At 50.6% G+C, this 19,628-nt stretch overlaps 1 pseudogene; it reads left to right on the forward strand.

Annotated features, from left to right (window-relative positions):
- Nucleotides 1-1,824: 1,824 nt before the first annotated feature.
- Nucleotides 1,825-3,269, forward strand: LOC101655013 (annotated as a pseudogene).
- The last annotated feature ends 16,359 nt before the right edge of the window (nt 3,270-19,628 follow it).

A 19,628-nucleotide genomic window follows, 5' to 3' on the forward strand; every position in this document is an offset into this window, starting at 1 on the left:
GCATGTCTATATTCATTGCTGCTTAATTCACAGGGAAACGACCCAAATGTCCATCAATCGATGGATAGGTAAACATATCATAAGCCAGATAGACCCAGAGAGCATACTGCTAAGAGAAATAAAGGCAAAGGTGTAAGAGCAAATAGCGTATAATTCTTCTTTTAGAAGAAGGCAAGAGTAGAAAAACATCGAAGACCAACGTCCACTGGTAGTTACCATAATGGGAATTGGGAAGGTACGCTTTATACAGTAGTTATTTGGGGTGATGAGAAAAGTACTGCCAATTATGGACGTAATCGCACATAACACATCCAAAGTAACAAGGAGTATTTGAGCACAAATGGATCGGTACAGGCAACTTGGTATGCATGCAGGTACAGCTGAGTACATACGCGAGAACACACAGAAGTGTCTACAAACCCATGCAAACCAAACCCACTGCCATTGAATTCCTTCCAACACATAGCAACCCTCTGTAGGACAGAGTAGAACTGCCCCTGAGTGTTTCCAAGGCTGTACACATTTAAGGAAGCAGACAAACTCATCTTTCTCAGAAGGAGCACCTAACCTTACAGTTGACCCACAGCACCTTCACGATTCTTTCGAGTATCTATAATTGCATGTCAATACAAATGCATATGTTAGTGCAGGCACACTTATTCACGAAGACACAGATATGGTATGAATACTTCTCAGGCAAAATCAAGCATCTTCCAACAGTGGTTTTCTGTCTTTGAAGACGTAGGACCACAGTCTCATGGAATACCTCAGTCGGTTGGCATAAAATCACCGTGGTTTTTGTAGGTCAGTGCCATCGAATCAGTGCTGAGTCATAGCAACACTCCAACATGCAACAGCAAACAAACAAACTAACCATGGCCTGTCCTTCACCACCCACACAACTGTCGCTGTGTTTGAGTCCATAGCTGAAACCATATGTCAATCCATCTCACTGGGGGTCTTCCTCTTTTCCTATGACCCTCGACTTGACCAAGCATGATGTTTTTCTCCAAGGACCGGTCCCTCCTGATAATATGTCCAAAGTGTGTGAGACAAAACCTTGCCATCCTCACTTCTAAGGAGCCTTGTGGCTCTACTTCTTCCAAGGCAGATTTGTTAGTCCTTTTGACAGTCCGTGTTATATTCAGTGTGCTTTGCCACCATCATGAGAACCTGAATACATCCATTCTTCTCTGGTCTTCCTTGTTCACTGTCCGGTTTCCACATGCACATAACATGATGGACTACACCATGGCGTGGGTAAGGCACACCTTAACCCTCAAAGTAACATCTAGATGCAAAGGTGAAGGTGGAAAAGGTGAGTGGGCCCAATCGCACATGTTCTCCTCATTCTGTCTTGATGAAACAGTTTAGCTTGGCCTCGTGGTCCTTTTCCCAGTATCTTTTTAGGAATGTCATATGCTACTGACTGTCTGGGTTAGTTGTAACAGATGGTAGAAACATGAACATAGATGGTGATTTCTTACATTAATTGTCATAGATGTTTTCTCTTGATAAATCCTTTCTCCGTATATTTTCCTTCAATGCAACTGTGGTAGGCCAAAAAAAAATGGTCATGCCTGAAACTTGTGGACCTGACTTCATACAGCAGAAAAGGGATCCTGGCAGATGTGATCAAATGAAGGGCCTTGCAGGGGGAGATTTTCTTGAATCATCTGAATGGACCCTAAATGCTGTCAGATATAACTTTATAAGAGGGGGTGTGTGAACTTTCCACGCGCTGCCTGAGTGCTCCTCACTTGTCCTGTGTCTGGGCGCTGCCGCCTCCTAGCTCCAAGCCCACTCACCACTGCTGTATTGCCAAGATGTCTCTTTCTAACAAGCTTACTCTGGACAAGCTGGACGTGAAAGGGAAGCGGGTGGTCATGAGGGTGGACTTTAATGTTCCTATGAAGAATAACCAGATAACAAACAACCAGAGGACCAAGGCTGCCATCCCAAGCATCACATTCGGCTTGGACAATGAAGCCAAGTCAGTTGTTCTTCTGAGCCACCTGGGCTGACCGGATGGCATCCCCATGCCTGACAAAGACTCCTTAGAGCCTGTTGCTGTAGAGCTGCGATCTTTGCTGGGCAAGGATGTTCTTTCCTTGAAGGACTGTGCGGGCCCAGAAGGGGAGAAAGCCTGTGCTGACCCAGCGGCTGGTTCTGTCAGCCTGCTAGAGAACCTCCGCTTTCATGTAGAGGAAGAAGGGAAGGGAAAAGATGCTTCTGGGAGCAAGGTTAAAGCCAAGCCAGCCGACGTAGAAGCCTGGGGGATGTCTACGTCAATGATGCTTTTGGCACTGCCCATCGAGCTCACAGTTCCATGGTGGGAGTGAATCTGCCACAGAAGGCTGGCGGTTTCTTGATGAAGAAGGAGCTGAATTACTTTGCCAAGGCCTTGGAGAGCCCAGGGAATCCCTTCCTGGCTATCCTGGGCGGAGCTAAAGGTGCAAATAAGATCTAACTGATCAATAATATGCTGGATAAAGTTAATGAAATGATTATTGGCGCTGGAATGGCTTTTACCTTCCTTCAAGTGCTCAATAACATGGAGACTGCACTTCTCTGTTTGATGGAGAGGGAGCAAAGATTGTCAAGGACCTAATGTCCAAAGCGGAGAAGAATGGCGTGAAGATTACCTTACCTGTTGACTTTGTCACTGCTGACGAGAACGCCAAGACCGGCCAAGCCACTGTGGCCTCCGGCATACCTGCTGGAGGGCTTGGACTGTGGTCCTGAGAGCAGCAAGAAGTAAGCTGAGGCTGTTGGTCGGGCTAAGCAGATTGTGTGGAATGGGCCTGTGGGGGTATTTATTTGAATGGGAAGCTTTTGCCCGGGGAACCAAAGCTCTCATGGATGAGGTGGTCAAAGCCACTTCCAGGGGCTGCATCACCATCATAGGTGGTGGGGACACTGCCACTTGCTGGGCCAAATAGAACACTGAGGACAAAGTCAGCACGTGAGCCCTGGGGGCGGTGCTAGTCTGGAGCTCCTGGAAGGTAAAGTCCTTCCGGGGGTGGAGGCTCTCAGCAATGTTTAGTGTTCCCCTGCCCTTGGTTCCTGTGCAGACCTGTCAGCTGAGTGCTTTCTTTCATATCTCCACTCGGTGTTACGAAAACCTTCTCCCATGTCGAGATTCAGCCAGTGGCCGAGAGAGGAAGCACCAGGAACCCATAACTGGCTCACAGAACCTCGGCTCCTCTTTACCACACCTTGGCTTTTCCCACATTGTTCAAGTTCCATTTAAATGTGTAGTGGCTAACCCGGTGTGCTTTCTAGGTGTATATTTATACTTTGCCGGTTAAATAGTCCTCATGAAGCAGCTTACTCTGGTTAGCTTTGATGCTGTTTCTTGGCTGGCATGGAAAGACGATGAAATTCCAGTGTGAGGTGGGGGGGGGAACAAGTCGATGATCTATTAAAGGAACAATAAAGTTATCCATTTAAACTGGAAAAAAAAAAGAGGGAGCTGGAGGGAGAGTCAACACAGAAGAGGAGATGTGAATGTAAAGGAGGAGGTAGAGATCCAAGTGATGTGGCCACAAGCCAATGAATACTGGCAGCCTCTGAAAGTTGGAAGGTGAAAGAAACAGATCCTTCCCTATCGCTTCTGGTGGGTAGTGCAGCCCTGCTAGGACCCTGATTTGGACCCAATGAAACTCCTTTTGGATTTCAGACCACCAGAACCATAAGAGAATAAATCCCTGTTATTTCAAGCTACCCAGCATATGGTACTGTGTTACATCAGCTGGAGCGCAGTCACAGAGCAGCCTTGGCATCTACTGGGGAGCCCCTGCAATGCTGCAAAGGCGGCAGATGGTGAAGGTAGAGGGTAGGACTGGATGATGGCGTGAGCATGTTTGGACAATGTTTGGGAAGAGCAGTCGGTGCGGATGATGGCCCCATCACAGAGGGCAGGGGAGATGGCAGGATGTTGTAAGGTGACCCAGAAGCCCCTGAGCTTGACAGAAAGTTCCAGGCAGGTGACGTGGATGTGCCAGTAACACGCACAGAAAAAGCAGACAGACCCCACACACACCATCCCTCGAGCTTACCAAGTGAGTCGCCGGCATAAATATTTATCTGGAGCCATTTCTACATCCGCACAGAGGTTGACAGTTGAAATTACCCACTGAAGGGAATGGAAATGTGATCCAGACCCTCTGGGAAAGGGACCCTCTTGCCCTGATGAGTTCTTGTCAAAATATGGACGGCCCCTTGCTCATTGTTTAATTGGGCGGGCTGCGCCGCTCTCAGCTGTACAATACTGGCCGGGGTTACTTATTTTCCTAAAAGCTCTAAATTCAAATATGTAGGTTTGTGTTTGCCTGTAATTAGCGTGATGTATCTATTCAGAATAACTACAACATCCCTTCCTGGTAATGAAAAGTGATTAATTACCAATTACAGCAAGTATCCAATTCCATGCAGTTCACCACCAGTCTCCCCGCCAGTGAATTGCTAGCGCTCTAATTGCAGGCATTAAAAGTTCTAGGTAATTATTGTTCAAAGATCAGTAATATTAAAAATATTGGTTACAGCTATTATTACATTTGCTCTAAATGCAACCAAGACTTACATTTATATCTGAGCTGCCAGCCGTTTCATCAGGCTATTCCCGTGACTGGTTTGGAACAACTGGTTTTTATTTCCTTTTCGCCAAGACTATTACAACAAGCCCATTAACAGCTCTGGGCTCCCCATTCTGTGAAGGTTTCATTAAGTGAACCAAGCTTAAAAAAAAAAAAAAAAAAAGAATCCCACGTAGTGGTGCCTTGAGCAAAGTAGGGAGGTAATTATCTCATTTACAGATAACTATGTGCATTTCATTTTTCAAAGCACAAAGGGAAACTAGCGCTAAATGACACGTTTTTGTGCTCATTAAATTCACTGGAGAAACAGCAAATTAGAAGTTCTGTGAACAAATGCCATCACGGACTCTGGCTGCAGGCCCCTACCACGAGGGGCTGTGGGGCAATGTCCTCACGCCCAAGGAAGAAGGCAAGGCCGGGGCGTGGGACCTTGGGGAGTCCCCCGACATCAAAGGTGCAGGCTGAACAGCTGGGTTATCTGTGAGCACACTAAGCCTTGCTTGGAAACCTGGACCGTATCTCGGCACACCCAGTGACCCTGGACCACCCCGTGGGGCCAGAGCCCAAAAGGAGGGGGGGCAGCAACTGGGAGTGTGCCAGTCAGTGGTCCCACTAAAGTCAACACAAAGAAGGGTGGGGTTGACCCCATCAGGAGGGAAAATCTGAAATTCGGAATAGGGGCTGCTTCCACTGGGTCTTGAAGGATGAGCAGGAGTTCATCAGCTACACAGATAAGGTTAGGAAAGGGCAGTCACCCTCACAGGGTACCGGGCTTCTCGATGTGTTTAGAACGAGAGAAGGCATTTGGGGAACAGGAAGTATGCAGTCGGCGAAAAGCTCCCACTCACTGCCGTCTGGTCCATTCCAAGGCATGGCGACCAGGCAGGACAGAGTAGAACTGCCCCCCTGGGATTCCAAGACTGTCCATCTTGCTGGGAGTAGAAAGCCTCATCTTTCCCCCTCCGATCAGCTGCTGACCCTTCGGCTAACCACCCAGCGCAAAGCCCACTACACAAGGAGGGGTCCGAGCCAAACGACCTCACTGCGATGGAGTCCGTTCAATTTCAGGCTGGTGCAAAACAGAAAACTGTCAGCCTGACCCCACATATAGCAGGGTTTGTAAATGTTCAACATAAAGAAAGGAACTAAGTAAGTATTCGTAGAGGAGCCCTGGAGGCATAGTGGTGAACCATTGGGAAGCAATCTGCAAGGTCCAAAGTTTGAAACCACCAGCAGCTCCTCAGGAGAAAGACGAGGCTTTTCACTCCCGTAAAGAGTTGACAGTCTTGGAAACCCACAGGGTCAGTTCTGCCCTGTCCTGGAGGGTCACCCTGAGTCAGGATGGACTCGGAGGCAGTGAGTTTGGTTTAGAGCCGTTGGCACAGACAGATCTTGACGATGGCAGGCCTTCACATTAAGCCAATGTCACAATAAGGAGAGTCAGGTGCGTTCACAGTGTCCCTGTGTGTCGGAAAGGTCTGTGCCGTGCATGATCGCATTGTGAACAAGTCTGAAACGCTGTCAGAATGACTAGCATGTGACACGCAGACATGACGTGAGCTCAGCCTGTTGAAGAAAGGAGATTGAAAAAAAAAGAAAGAAAGGAGATCGGCAGCCTGGCGGGCTGCAGGCTTGCCCCCCGACCTTCAATTGTAAAAACGCAGGGCCAGCAAGGCTCAATAAAGCCAGGTCCCATGCCAAGAGCCACGCCTGCCTGTGCTAGCGAGGGTGTTGAGCCACGGGAGTTACAATATCTAGAGAACTGTTTCAAAAGCAGAAAACAGAAGTGTCTCGACAGGTTATCTCAAAGCAGTAAAACCGTATGCACAATTAGCAGAGGTTGAGGGAGAGGGCTGTCCATTCTCCATACTTCTGAACAATTCCCTGAGTTTCCCCTAAAGAACATGTGGTCAGAAAAACAAAAATGGGGGAGGGGTGATCTACATAAGTAATAAACCTAGGCAAGCCCAGAGAGCTTCTCCATCATCACTGTTGGTGCAGCGACTCAGCTCTCAGCTGCTAGCCCAAAGGTCAGCGGTTCGAACCCACTGGCTGTCCCAAGAGAGAAAGGTAGGGCCAATCGCTTCTTTGAAGACGATCTTGGACGCCTTCCGGAGAGTCCTCCTCTGTTCTCTGTGGCCGCTCCGCAGCTGAAACGACTCGGCAGCAAAGGGTCTGCTTCCTGGCCACTGTCATCACGTGATGCTGCTCTGACCAACTTCCTGATAAAGGGAGCCAAGGTTAGATCTGAAGACGGGTGTTATGAGTTGCTGAGAACCTATTCAGTTTCTATAATCACCATGGATTTAAAAAAAAATTAAATGACATAAAACTATCCAGACGTAGGGACATTGCTGGTGGAAATGCAAACCGGTGCCGGTTCTGTGGAAAACAGTCAGCCAGTTCCTCAAAAAGTTAAACTTGGAGTTACCACATGCTCCAGCAATTCCACACCTAAAGGAATCAAAATCAGGGATTCAAACATCCTGGTACACAAATAGGCACTCACAATAGCTCAGAGATGGAGACAAGCACACCCACCAAGAAGAAAGGAGACACAAAAGGCAGACTAGCCACACAACGGACACTGCTGCATCCAGACAGAGAAGTGAATCCCGATGCCTGCTGCAACGTGAACGGGCCTGGAACGCGCTGCCAGGCAGGGAGTCAGACACCTAGAATCAACTCATGTATGGGTCCGCGTATGTGAAACACCTCAAACAGGCAAGCTCCTAGAGACAGAACGTGGGTGACAGGTATCAGGGACAAAAGAGAGAGGGAGTTTTTGTTGTTCTTGTCCTTGTCCTTGTTGTCCCCCCCCCCCCTCCTTGTTCTTCTCCTTGTTCTCCTCTGTCTTCTCTTCCTCCTCCTCTGCGTTCTCATTCTCGCTCTGTGCCATCAAGTGCACTCGGGTGCACATCCACCTTGTGTCCAGCAGAAGGAAACGCTGTCCGCTCTGGGCCGTCCTCCCAGTCGGTGTCCTGCGGGAGCCCACAGCTGCAACCACCATGTTAATCCATCCCGTGCAGCATCTTCCTCTCTTTCGCTGCTTTACCGAGCATGGTGCCTTTTCCAGGGACTGGTCTGACCTGATAACATATCTCACACAGGTGAGACGAAAGCTCGCCATCCTCCCTTCTAAAAGAGTGTATCAGACACAGAGCTTATATTTGGGGTGACAAGAACATTTTGAAATTCATAGGTAATTAATATCACAGAATCATATGCTTAAAAGTGGTTGAAATGACAACTGTCATGTTAGATGTATGTATTTTTCCACTATATATTCCAATTCTCTGTCCTGGGGAGCTGAGTTCTGCCCCGACTGTCCACACCTCATCACACATGCTTGTCCAGAAGTTTCTGACGGGCAACATTTTGAGTCTGCCTAACGCTGAGCAGTGTCTCGTTCACGTGGGGCATTAGGTCGACATGAGTCCATAGCAGCAAACCATACCGACAAGGACTGTGATCATGGGACAGGGGGCCCTTGAAAGAATGGCCCTGCCTAAGGAGGAGGCTGTTACTCAGCAGGGCCAGCCTGCACAGCCCCACCGGGGGAAGCATCCTGAATCCTTCTGGGCAGAGGTACATTTTCTGGCATTTCACTCAGCAGTCATTCGCTGTGGGCAGATCTATTGTGTGTTTTCCTTTTAGTGTGCTGTATACAGCAAGCAGGCCCGCTGCGAGGGAAACCGGGGCTATAAAACCCGGCTGATTGATGCGATCCATCACCACTTTTAGGGTCCGTTGCACAAACTATTTTGACAGTTGGAGCTCATAAATTAACGAGCCGGCCCAAAGTGACGCAATGAAGAAGATGTGGAGGCCGCGTCCAGGTAAGCGCTCCTGATTACTCAGAAACTCGGGGTGCAGGCGGGCGGCCTCCCGCTTTTGTTCCTGCTTAGCTAGAAGATAGATGTCTGAAGCTCAGGGCCCTGAGCACTCAGGAATAAAAACCTTTTAGAGAGGAGAGCCTTGCACTAGTTAGAGAAACCTGTTCCATTTTTCTGGGGGGAAATGGAAGTCAGGGTTCCCAGTAGCAGCCCTCTGCTTAAGACCAGAGAATTCCAGTCTGGGAAAGGAAGGAAGGGGGAAGTGAGGCACGAGTAAGCGAAAAGAGAGAGAGACGGGCGTGCAGGATAAATTGGGTGGGGGGGTGGGGGATTAAAGACAACAGGCACAGAGCCTGGGCATCTGGGAGGCACCCAACACTTTCTAAGGTATTCCCAAGATTAATAAGGAAATCTGTGGCTCCGGATCCCCAATGGCCTTTTCCAGAGGTGCCCGGCACCCGGTTTACTGGAAACCAATGGTGTTGCCGAGAAGGGAACCTGTGTGTGACCGGGAGAGGCTTAGGTCCTCTAAGGGTTTCTAGAGCTTTGCCGTTAGTTGCAGCTGAGGAGATTTCTCATGTTCTCAAGGCTCTGATCTTTCAGGAGGCAGACCGCCAGGCGGGGCGTGCAAACCACCAACCTTGCGCCTTTGCTGCTGTTTCAGTGCCTTTGAGTCGGTTCCGACTCGTGGTGACCCGACGTACAACAGGACGAAACACCGCGGCTCCTGCGCCGTCCTTAGGTTTGAGCCCATCGCTGCAGCCACCATGTCATCCATCTCACCGAAGGGCTTCCTCTTCGTCGCTGCCCCTCTACCTCTACCAAGCTTGATGTCCTTCTCCAGGGACTGGTCTCTCTGGACATGTCCAACATACCTGAGACAAAGCCTCGCCATACTTGCCTCTAAAGAGCATCCTGGCTGTTCTTCCGAGACAAAGTTTTTGTTCTTTGGACAGTCCATGGTATTTTCAATATTCTTGACCAGCACCATCATTCAAATGCATCAATTCTCATTTGGTCTTCCTTATTCAATGTCCAACTTCCACATGCACATGAGGGGAATGAAAATACCCTGGCTGGAGTCAGGTGCACCTCAGTCCTCAAAGTACCATTTCAGCCAGTAGTGCTTAGCTATCCGCACCACTGAAGGGCTGTCTATCTGTATAGCCAGGGACTGTGTACTGATTAGATAGATAGATAGATAGATAGATATCCATGGGCTCTGTGTGTGTATATCTCCAGATTATATATATACACACACATACTCAGGGACTGTATATATGTATCCAGGGACTGGATACATATATGTATATCCAGGGACTGTATATATGTGTGTCTCCAGGGACTGCATATATGTGTGTATTTCCTGGGCCTGTATATGTGTGTGTATATACAAAGACTATATGTATATGTGTATATACAGGGACTGTATATGTGTGCATATGCAAGGACTGTATGTATATGTGTATATGAAGGGACTGTATATGTGTTTGCATGCCCAGGGACTGTAGGTATGTGTGTATATCCAGGCACCACCTAGATGTAAGAGCCCGGTGGTACATGGCTAAGCCTTGCCTGCCAACTGAAGGCTTGGTGGTGGGAGCCCACCAGCTACTCCAGGGAGAAGCTTCGGCAGTGTGCTTCCAGGCAGGTGCACAGCCTTGGAGAGGCCCTGGGACTGATCTGGTCTGTCCTCCACGTCACTAGGAGTGAGGAACAAAGCCGCAGCAGCAGGCGGAGTGTAAAAGCATAGCGACACACCTCATACTTCACCGCCTCTGGTCGCAGTCCTCAGCGACCAGACTGAAGGTCTGTGGCAACAGCCCTGCACGGAGCCGGTCCGGGCGCTTACTTTGCGTGCCTGCGTCAGGTTCCCCTCGCGCTCTCAACATTTCAAATGTTCATGCGGTATTCTGGCCCGCTTAGCAGGTTACAGTGTCATGTTATACGTCCCGGATCCCAACAGGCACTGAGGGACCACAGGAACCCCGGGTGGCCCAGTGGCCTAAGCTCCAGGCTGCAGACCGAGGGGTCTGTGCTTTGAACCCACCAACCGCTTTGACCATGACAGATGAGCCCGTCTACTCCCTGCACGGTCTGTGGCCGGGAAACCTCCAGAGCAGCTCCACTCGGCCCCACTGGGCCACTGGCTCGGACCGACTCCATGGCAGTGGGTTGGGCTGGGTTTGGGCGGATTCGCTTCCTGGCAGTACTTGCTTTGCAGCAGTCGTCTGGAACCCATCTGAACCCGTGCCCTCTCACGGTCTGCCTAGACACATGCACACGCGTGCCCATGCACATGGGCATCACAAGGCACGGCCCAACCAACAGCCCTGTAGTTCACACCCAAAAGTAATTATTGCCAAGGAACAAGCGATGGCTCACGACGCTGCCCTTCCCAGGGGTGTGGTGAGAGGTGGAACCGATTAGAAGTAAAGTCGCAGTTAGAGCTGAACGCCATTTCCTAATTGAATAAAATGTACTCGGTCTCCTTTTCCTTATGAAAGTAATTCCCTGAAAGGACCTAAAAATATAAAGCCCAGAGAACTGCATTACCGAGCCACAAATAGCAGGCTTTCTGTGGAGCAGACATCACCCACATTTCAACCCAGAAACTTCTAAATCACTAAGAGAATTCGGGGAATGTGTTCAGGTTTGACAGCTGTTGCGCCAGGAAGCATGCTGCCTTATAAGAAGCGAACTCTGGAAGATTTATTTTTGTTAATGGATTGGAAATTAAAAGGGCTTCCAAGTGCCCGTTCGAGACCCAGCTCAGGGAATTAGGCTCCGTGACAAGGAGAGTTTCCCTTTACAAGTGCTGGGAATTGGGACCGAGAGGGCAGGTCAAAGGCACTTGGATTGTGTCTACCCGAAGCCAAAACAAGTGTTTGAAAAGTGAGGGACGCAATCAGGCCAGTGGGTCACTTTGTCCACACAAGTCCGAGATGCCGGGCTGGCCAGGTGCTCCCCCATCAACTCTGAAAGCAGAGGAAGAAAACTGGACAGAAACTCAGCCAACCCGGCGGGGGCAGAGCAGGAGACCTCGGGTTCCAGAAACTTCAGAAGGACCATCCCTGAACTAATGGGCTCGGGCCCCACGTTTTGGGAGGGCGGTGGGGCTGTTGGGTGCCAGGTTCAACAAGTGAAAATGCAGTACAGCAGCTCAACCGGAGTTCTAGATACACAACCAATAGGATTATTTTGTTTTTAACTATGTGCCACATGGCCTTGGAACAAATGGATCCTTAAAAATATATTATTCTTGATCTGAAATTCACATGTAACTGGGCATCTTATATTTTCTCTGGCAAGGTGATTGGAGGAGACATTTCCTGGGGACACGGACGAAACCTGATGTTTCTCTCCACCGCAAGGCCAGCATGCAGGTGGTTCTCTGCACGCAGCAGCAGGCGTGTCTGCAAGCTAACCTGACAGAGGGAGTCAGAGGGCTATAATGACCCACTGGCTGGAGACAAAGAAGAACCCTCTCCAACGGCAGACCCCTTCGGTGCTCTGAGGGGTGGGTAAGAGAGAAGAAACTGTACCCTCAGGGTTGAGATGTGATAGGTGCTTTCTGGAATGCGCCCCTTCCCGTCTTCCTTATCACCCCTGGAGAGGGCTCCTTGCAGTCCACGCTGTGCTGCTGGGGAAGCGGCGGGTCACGAGGGTCTTAGAGGGTCTTGTGGAGAGGCGGGACTGTTTTGCAGGCCTACTGAGTCTTGGTACAGTGCTCCCGGGTCCCTCGAGAGTGAACGCCAGGGCGAGGTGCTGTGCCAGGCCCTCTGAGAGTCGGGTCCGACTCAGTCCTCTCACCAACTCTGTGCTATGCATAGACCAGGTCTTCGTTTTCCATGAAGACATGACATTCGCTCTCAAACAAGACCTGGCTCACTGGCTGGGTAAAGACTAGTGGAATCCTTGAGACAAGGGCCCCCAGTCATTCCTCAAGCCTGGAATCGAACTCAACCCCCACGGCTCCATTTTCAGCCCAACAAGAGACACATCTGTAAGGTGAAGTGGAGGGGCAGAGGAAAAGAGGAAGGCCCTAGGCAAGAGGGATTGACAGAGTCCCCGCTGCCCCCAACCTGATTGACAGATGGCTGCAACCATGGGCTCAAACCTAAGAAGAACCATGGTGAGGCTGGAGCAGGACCTAGCAGTGTTTCACTGTTGTTTATAGGGTCGGAACCCACTCGGTGGCATCCAACAAGGACAACAAGAAGGGGAACACGAGCATCAGGGAGGCACGCACTCCTTGGAACTATCACTCCTTTGGGATCAGCATTAGGCCAGAGATAAAGCTCAGGACGCAGGAAGGGACAGGAAAGAAGGATGAATGGAATTGGGGAGCCCACAGAGGAGGTGGAAAGAGTGCTGCTACTGGCTGTTGATGAAACGGTTGTTGTTATTCTGTTTTGTTTGTTTGTTTGTTTGTTTGTTTGTTTGTTTGTTTGTTTGTTTAAAGGAAGTAAAAGAAAAGACACTGACCATGGGTCATACCTATGCACCTGACCCTGAACCTCTGCTACCCAGCCTCCTGTCCCCAAACTGTGCTGCACCCACGACCCTCACCATCCTGAGACCCAGCCGTGGTCCAAGACAGACGCTCATCGTAGGCCACTTCAGCTGCTCCCAGGCTGGGAAGCCAGGCCCCCTTTGGGGGCCATCACTGCAGGCCACCTCCACTCGGAAGCGAAGCAGTCATGGAGCAAAACACCCAGAGAGGGAAGGAGGGAGGGAAGCAGGCTGTGACGTGGTATGGCTTTGAGCCGGCTGTCACCATTGATCTCCAAGCAGCTGAGACAGAGCTCACGTCTGCCCTCACTCTGAAAATGAAGACTCACACTTGCTGAGGCCTTTGACGCGTTGTTGTTGTTGTTGTTGTTGTTGTTGTTGTTGTTGTTGTTGTGGCATAAAGGCCCTTCCGACTCAGAGAGAGCCTCTGTACAACATAAAGAAACACCACCCAGGCCTGGGCCGTCACTGCAGCCACTGTGTCAATTTGCCTCATTGAGGGTCTCACCGACCCCGTACTTTCCCAGGCACGACCTCCTTCCCAGGGTCAGGGCCATCCTGATAACCTGCCCAAAGTACCTGGGACGCAGTCTCACCATCCTCACTTCTAAGGAGCCTACTGGGGTGCTTCTTCCAGGATGAATGCTCGTTCTGGCGGCCCGTGCAGGATGTATCCGTCTTTCTCAACGCCACCAGGCAAAGGAAACTCTTGGGGCTTCCCTGGGCAGCTTGTTCAGCTTCCTGGTGCAGATGAGACCATCGGAAAGACCGTGGCTGGGGTCAGGCGCCTTAGTCCTCAAGTGACATCTGTGCTTTTTAACACTTTAAAGAGCTCTTTTGCAGATGTGGCCTGGGCAATACATTGACATTGTGTTTGGTAAAACAGAGAGGGTCTCTGGAAAGGAGGAGAACCCTCCGAGTGATCAAATGAAAGTCTGAAGTCTTCATACTTCTCCACCCTGCCCCCTGCCCAGAGCCTCTGGAATACCTGCCAGCCAGTCTCCGTCCCTAAACCGTGACAGGAGGAGCCGCCCAGCTCAGAAGAGGATGCATGGGAGTGGGAGTGGAAGGGGAGACACAGGGCCCTCACTGTCCCACCAGGGCTGCTGCCCTGGGTGTGAGTCTCCCCTATTCCACCATGCCCTCCTCCCAGAGCACCCCTAAAAGCCCCCCGCTGGGCTTGGGAAATGGACACGATCTTTCTTTCCCACCTTTATTTACAAGCCTGCCCTTGGAGTCCCCGCTGCCCCCAACCTGACCCCTGCAAGCCCAGAAAGAGGACAACAGCCATCGATTCAACTTCAGACCTTGCCTTCCCGCATGTTGTCAGTTGGTGGGAAGGGACGGGGAGAGCGGATTAGGGGCTGTAGAGTGAAATGGACGGCCAGGGGTGTTTGTCGTTTCCTTTTCTTCTTCTTTTCCATGAACCAAACCCAAGCACCGTTGCTAACAAGCAGCCAGATGAACGCTCACATTGCCCATGGTGGGGTGATACATCAGAAGGTGACCTTCAGCCCTGCCTTCAAGCTGGGAGCCTGTGGTTAGGTGCCCCCCCACCACGCCCACCCCCTCACACCCCCTCAAGCTCAAGCACACCCAGCTTCCCCCTGGCGCCCGCTCCTCACCCCCTCTCCCGACAGCTACTTGCCAGCTTGCTAGCAACTGCAAAAGGAAGGGCCCCCCGCTGGTTTGCCACCTCATCCGGGAATGATTAAAGGTAGAAGTTTTTCTGACATTAGCGACAGAAAGAGTACAGTTAAAGGTGCTTTAACAAGGGAGCGGCGCATGAAGAGAGGGTACTCGACGCACGATTAAAAGCATCATGCTTGTTAAAACCAGTAAAAAGGCAGGGACTTGGGCGAGGGAAAGGCAGCTTCCTTTCCAATTAAGGCGAGGGGCACCCACCTTGAAGGTCCCTTTGAATTGTGGCCGCCAGCCCCCGCCCCTCCGTCCCCACCGCCCCCTCCGCGGGCCATTCAGAGGTACATTAGGGGGAGGGGGACTGCGAGTGACAATGCTCCCCCAAGTTCACTTCTCGCTTGTTGCAGGCGACCCATTTAGAGCTGAATGGCTGTGTTCAGAGACCGCGCTAAATGACTCCTCCGCCGCTTCAGGAAGCCACTTGGTTTTGTCATTTTTTTTTTTGATTCCGCAGAAATAATTGATAAACCGCCCGGCTGTCCACCTTGGAAGGGAGCGCCTCCCTCGCCACCTGGTTAACATCCCTCCTCCCCTCCCCACCTCCCTCCATCCATTTCGCTAGCCGCTGTTTAAACAATACTTCATCAAATACAGCCTGGAGCATATAAGAAAGCTCAGTAGAGTAAATAAAAAAGTCCCCCCCAAAAAATCACCGGCTGGAGGGTAAGTACTTTTATTCCTGTACTTCCATTGCCTGGGGAATTATTATGCCGGGCGGGAGGGAGGAGCCCCAGGGCCCAGCGCCTTCGCCACCAAATGGATTGCCTCTCTCTGCCTCCTTTCTCTCCCCGGCTCTCAAGAGTCCACTGATTACAACCAAGTGTGGCCATCCATTCTGTCTTATTGACAAAGGTCCTTAATTACCCGGGCAGCAGTAATACCTGCTATTAAATTCGGCTAAACAGAGGCCGCAAATTAGCTGTGGAGCTCAGCACCTTTTGTGTGTAATTACGGGAGTGGGGCTGACTGGGCGGGAGGCCGGATAACTGACCCCAGCCACAGAAGCGGGGAAACCTTTGTTTATCACCTGCGGTGGGGGCCAAAATGTGAAATTAAAACCTCTCCATCAGCTCAAGGCCTTTGGAAGGCCCAGGGGAAGGGGGGTGAGGAGGAGGGAAGGTGCGGGGACAGGGAGGAGATGGTGGAAAAAGGAAAAAAAAAAGGCAACAGGCCCGGAGCCAACCCCGCTGGTTGGTATTTATAAGCATTTCGCTGGACTGCAACGTCCACTGGCAGTTGATTAACTGGACGCGCTACTAATTCTGGAGCTAAGTAATTGCAAAGTCCAAAATGGCAGCAACCAAAAAAAATGTGGGCCACGTTGGAAGGTATAGGCTGTATTTCCCGGACGCCTTTAACCTGCATTTAAGAGCCTGTTTAACGCAATTGCAACCCATAAACACCTGTCACTTACAGGCTGAACTTTTCACAGGGCTGCGTGTGGAGCCCCTGGATTAATGAGAGCCGTGCCCAGCAGGGTCGCTCTCATCCGCAGCCGGCCCAGTGGATAACGCCAGTCCCTCCTTGGTGCCCCCTTGGTGTCTCATTGAAGGCCATTACTTTGGGGGAATTTCGTTTAAATATGCTCAACTTCCCTTTCCATTAAGGTGGTGGTAAGGTCAGCAGTCCAGAGCTGGCAGCCGAACACTGAGTGGTCAGATGCAATAACTTAACACCGAACATTTAACATCAAGATAATTAAATTTCATTAAGGTTTTAATCGCTCTGAGTGTAAGCTATTAAAATTCAGGGGGTTCCCATCACACCGGAGACAATGGGCCCCTGGCCCTGAGCAAGACTGGAGAGCCCACTTCTCGCTTGTCCCCGGGAGACAGGGAACTGGGTCAGCCAGACATTTGACCACGACTTCCCTGAGCAACAGCTAGTTCTGACAGGACCTGGGGCTCCTTGCTGGCCATGCGCCACGGAGAATTTACCTGGCTCTGTCTACCCGCTGCCCTTTGACGGTGTCCAATACAAAGCCTGCCCCTGCCCTTTCTTTGGTGGGTGTCACGTGGCCCCAGGCCTGCTTGGCGCAGGTGAGGGAGATCCTGAGGCTCAGGGAATGAAATGGTGCTCCATTTTGACGCAGAAACAACCTCCTCTGGGCAGCCTTTCTTGACACTAAGGTTTCCCAAAGTGACCGATACCGCCCCCTAGGGGTCACTGGAATGATCCAGGGGCTAAAAAACCCCATGATCTACAGTTTATACTGGATTATGGGCTAGAATACAAAAGTTTTTCATTGCTGGGGGTGCACTAGGGCACTGAGTTGTTGTTGTTTTTTTCTGAAAAGGGGGCAGTAAACCAAATAAGTTTGGGAACCTGTGCTCTAAGCAAACGTAAATGTCCCTTCTCCTGAGCTCTCATTTGGGGGGGGGGGGACCTGAATCTCTGATGGCCTGGCATGGCATTCTTACCAGCTTGTGCCCCTTTCCCTGCACAACTGGGGGGACCGCACAAGACAGACCCTGGGCTCCAGTTTCCTCCACACAAAATGGTGCCAACTGAAAAACCTCCTTTCTGAATGTATCTTTCACTCATTCATTCATTCTGCCCGCCAGTCCATCTCCTCTCACAGGAAGTGGCCACCTCAAACGTGGGCACCCAGCAGTGAGTGGAGAAGGTCTACTTTGTGGCAGAGAAGCGCAATATGGGCACAGAGGTACGCTGGGTATAGAGAAGATGCTCTGGCAGCCAGGTGGGGCTTTGCTAAACAGTCACAGGAAGAAAAGAGCCCTGGAAGTGCAGCCATGGAGCCGTGGGGCTGTGCATTGCAAGGCCAGCAGTTCAAATCCACCAGTCATCCCGAGGGAGAAAGATGAGGAAGCTGTCTGCTCCCATAAAGACTGACAGCGTCAGAAACCCTAAGGAGCAGTTCTGCTGTGCCCTAGTGGGTCGCTGTGAACTGAAGTAGACTCGCTGGCAGATGGGACAGGACAGAGGTCCAACCTCAGCAGAGGGCAAGACACGCTGGGAAGGCTGAACACGGCTATGTATACAAGGAACTGCCACAGGATAGAGCCCAAAGCCAGTGGACCAGGAGTCCTGGCACAGTGGTCCCTCAGTGTGTGGGGTCAACCACCTGCCAAGGGCTTACTGCACAGTCTGTGATGGAGAAGACATGGGCCCAGAGCTGAAGAATGACAGAATGGGGGCATGTCGGGGAGAGAGGCCTCAGGCCTGTTGAGGTGACCCAGAGTGCCAGGCTAGGAGGGTTGGATATTAAACAGAGGAGCAAAGGCATTGGTTCTCCTTAGAAAAACTAGACAGGATTTCCATCCTGGCCCATTTCTTTGGGATGTTTTAGAATAGAAAAACTCGGAGGAAGGAAGAACAGGTTAGGCACTATCCACGCTACAGCCGATTTCCAAAACTTTCCCAAAGTTGGACTTTAGAGTCACACACCTCAGAGGGCGCCAGCTGGCGGGTTCTAGGATGGGCAGAGCAGGACCAGGCGACTCAGAGCCCACTGCCAGCCCTAAAAGGAACCACCTGTGCGCTCCCCTGGTCAGCATCCAGAGTCCGACTGAGCGAATCTTGTGCCACAGCAAGCCTCAGTGCTGTCTTCCACTGGCCACCATCTGGGCTAAATCCAACTGGCACAAACCCCAGTCAATAGAGGCCCGTATTTAAAATATCCAGGGTTCTCAAAGGGAAAACCTGGGGCCTATGCCTTTGAAAGGGGAAAGGTCAATGCTAGCGCCTTTGTAGAAATTATCAGAAGGCACTGATTACATTGTTAATCGGTCAACTAGGAATTTTTTTTTTTAAACATTTTATTAGGGGTTCATACAACTGTTATCCCAATCCATACACACATCAATTGTGTAAAGCGTATTTGTACATCATTTCTCAAAACATTTTCTCTCCATTTAAACCCCCGACATTAGGTCCTCATTTTTCCCCTCCCTCCCCGCTCCCCCCTCCCTCATGAGCCCTTGATAGTTTATAAATGGGTATTTTGTCATATCTTGCCCTGTCCGACTTATCCCTTCATCCACTTTTCGGTTGTCTGTCCCCCAGGGAGGAGGTCACACACAGTTCCATGTAATCAGTTCCCTCTTCCCTACCCATTCTCCCTTTACCCTCCCTGTTTTGCCACTCACACCACTGGTCCTATAGGGCTCATCCATCCTGGATTTCAACTAGGAATTTGAAAGGAAATTAAACAGTATTGACTAAAGGATTTTCCGAATTATCCCATTAAGGATAATCCAGGTTTCTTCTCTCTTCCTGATCTTTCCTCCCAGGGGCCTACCTTGTACAGTATGTTCTGTTGTGTGTTTGGTGTTTGAACTTTGGAATGAGGCCAAAAGGATCATTTAGTGATTGACTTTTGCTCTGGTCCACAATAGAGAGCATGCAAGCCGGGCGCCCTGACTCTGGGCAGACAGGAGGGGCAGCCCCTCCGAGTTACAGGCGTCCCCCATCCTGTACAGGCCGGCAAGTTCCACTTGAATCCAAGATACAGCTTCAGTTTCCACACACTAGACAAGAGTCCTTTCTAAAACAACAGTCTGGATAGCAAACCGACCCTGGAAACTCATATTTATTATCTACATTGGGCTTCTTTCAGCAACATTGGGGGAGGGGTGGCGGGGGGGCAGGGGTGGTAGCAGGGTACCATCTAGTCGGCTCCGCCTCCTTGTGACACTGCGTGGAACAGAATGAAACTTTAAAAAGCCAACTCACTGCTGTCGAGCCAGCCTGGAGGACGGGTAGAACTGCCCCTGTGGGTTTCCCAGGCTGCAACTCTTTGTGAGAGTAGAAAGCCTCATCTTTCCCCCACGAGTCGGCTGGCGGTTTCAAACTGTTCACCTTGCAGTTAGCAGCTCAACTCATAACCGCTATGCCACCAGGGCTCCTTCGAATTAAACACAGAGACCCGATATTCTGAAGAAACTCCAGCCACTTAGAAACGCTTTATAGAACATAGCACACACGCACACGCTTGCACGCGCACACGTTAATGCAC

The sequence above is a fragment of the Echinops telfairi genome, unplaced genomic scaffold (genome assembly GCF_000313985.2).
Source record: "Echinops telfairi isolate 266 unplaced genomic scaffold, ASM31398v2 ScPeMD7_70;HRSCAF=299, whole genome shotgun sequence".
In the NCBI taxonomy this organism is placed as follows: domain Eukaryota; kingdom Metazoa; phylum Chordata; class Mammalia; order Afrosoricida; family Tenrecidae; genus Echinops; species Echinops telfairi.